Source organism: Oratosquilla oratoria, chromosome 19 (assembly GCF_046742065.1).
Source record: "Oratosquilla oratoria isolate Oo_2021 chromosome 19, ASM4674206v1, whole genome shotgun sequence".
In the NCBI taxonomy this organism is placed as follows: Eukaryota; Metazoa; Arthropoda; class Malacostraca; order Stomatopoda; family Squillidae; genus Oratosquilla; species Oratosquilla oratoria.
The window spans coordinates 8,605,217-8,607,716 of record NC_134795.1 but is presented as its reverse complement, the minus strand read 5'-3'; the positions used below and the strand labels follow the sequence as shown (position 1 = coordinate 8,607,716).

Sequence of the window (2,500 nt, the reverse complement as noted above, 5' to 3'; positions counted from 1 at the left end):
CGCAAAGCGGGTGGCGGGGGCTACCATCCATTGGTATATAAAGATACCGCAAGACTTTGGGTCAAGTTTGGAATTTGGCTGTGCTATAACAATTGAGGCAAGTGAAAGTCACCAACAGTTGTTTTGATTGAATCCAGGTCTATGTAAAAGTGTCGGAGAGCGGGTCAAAGCATAGGCCTACACCCATCCAAAACCCATTAACTGCCTCTAATTACATACACAATTAATGAAGACAATGTTAACTAAATTCTCTCTCCCAAGTCCCTCTTGAATTGAAATACGAAATTACTAACTCTGGATTTTGTTACAGCGATGAAAATAACTATTTTTGTTTACCTTGTGACAGGGAACCAGAATATCACCACCATGTTTTTCTGTGTATCGTAATAGACGACCAAATTGGGGGGGGGAGGCAGGGTACGAGATCACTCTCCAGCCCACACACACTGTTTCCACGAAGAGCCACGACAAAAAGTACGCCCTGAGTCGGTCACCTCACCTATGAAGGTGATTAAGGGCTTTATATGCATGTATATGTATGAGTATTCTTTTGTATGGCAAATTTTGTATAGAGGTTTACATAATTAGATGAGAAGAGAGAATTCTATTTCCGATGCTAAATTCAGCGACCTATGTGGCATCCTTTTCAATGACTATTGTATAATCAACAATGTTTAAAAAAAAAAAGATGAAACCTTATTCAACAGGCGCATCTGAACTTTAAAGGACTTAAAGCACATCAAATGTCTATTGAAAATATTGAGGCAATTTCATCAATACTGATGGTGTCAATCTGTGTCCTAGAGTGACATCTAGGAAAACCTTGGTTGGTATTGAAAACACTGGAGGGTATATGATTGTCAGTAACTTTGACAGTATCATCATTGTTAGATACTGACCAGAGGAGGGGCTTCCATAGAACAAAACACTGGTTTCCTACGACGTTAACATCAAACGACAAAGTCTGTTCTCTTGGTTGGTTTTAATTTTTATGTAATGTCGAAGAGCCAATATCCTGATGACTACGCGCACTTCAATAAAAACTACCGATCTCTGTTGATTGAGTTGCTGGTGGGAGGCAAGGGGCAATTCTATGATTAAATGTGAAGCTAATCATAAGAGCTTACATCTCCTGAAATGTCTGAATTAAAGCTAGACTGGAACAGTAAATAGATAATAGCAGTATATATATATTTTTTATAAATACGTAACCAAAACAGAGTCCATTTCTTCTATTCTAAGTGCTAATAAACAAATATAATATGAATAGAAAAATTATTAAAGAATATATACTTTTTTCAAGTTTTCAGTCTCTACCCGCTCTACGAAGTGGCCGGGCAATAATGTTTTTGTCAAACTTCGGGAGTTGAAGATCATATTGCGCACTTTCTGGACTGGAACTACCATCCATTTACCGTCTTTCTTCCAGACATAAGCGCCCTAATCCATTCAATCATCACGCACTCTATGAATTATAAACGCATACATGATATGTTTTATACACACCAGTGGAACTGCAATAGTAAAAGCATACATCATTAAAAGATGATCTCGGGAACCTACACAAGAATTCATTACTATTGGCTTCCAGGAGACTACAGAATGAATGCCTTTGTGTATAAATAAAGAGGATTTGTACGAAATTGATTTATTCGATGCCGAAAGAACGATAGAGAATAGTCAGAGAGAAAAAGTTCGGAATATCTGATGGAGCATCCTTTTACCTAACTGATGGTGACTGTCAGAGAAAGTAATCAAAGATGACACAACCCACTTCTCTTGGGAAAAAAAAAAAAAAAAAAAAAAAAAAAAAAAAAAAAAAAAACTTGTTTTGCAAATCACTGCCACTGTATCATATGTGTGGCAATAATTGTTCCCCTTTATCAGTATAGTAGCTAGTTCAAACCATGCCTTCAACTCTCGGAAGTATTACTTTATATGCAGGCAGGTGATCCCCCCCCCTTCCCTTCCCCTTGTTCCACACCAAGCCTTTTGTGCCTCACGTGGGAACATAGTGTCGGTATTCTTATCCCCACACCATAGGAGCTTGAAGAAAGAAATGGTGGATTCCTCTGAGTGGTAAACGAGAGGTTTGGTAAAAACAGCAAAATCGAGGGATGATGAAAATAAAAATGTGCCTCAGCATTCCTCTACGAATTATTTTTTCTCAAAACAAAAAGAAAAAGAAAAAAAAGAAAAGAAAAACTGCGTGGATCTGATCCATAAAGGTACCATTAAAATCCCAAAAGTATTAGTTACATATAAATAATATAAATGTGCAGTCAACACCCCAATACCAGGAGTGTCACTGTACTAAGATGAATCTTTTCGGTAAAATTTCATGTTAAATTTTCATAAGAGATCTTGAAGCTTTGTGCAAGTGTAACAGAAATCATTCCACAGCTCATATGTTGTATTTTTTTTTTTTTTTTTTTACTGGAGATTAAAGAAAACAAATAAAGTTACTTTTAACAAAAGTAATTATCTGGACTACTTTACA

General features: G+C 36.6%; 1 protein-coding gene across 1 annotated transcript in view; it reads right to left on the bottom strand.

Annotated features, from left to right (window-relative positions):
- amon (prohormone processing protease amontillado) overlaps positions 1-2,500 on the bottom strand; it is a 621,095-nt gene that overhangs the window by 86,413 nt on the left and 532,182 nt on the right. The window lies entirely within an intron of this gene.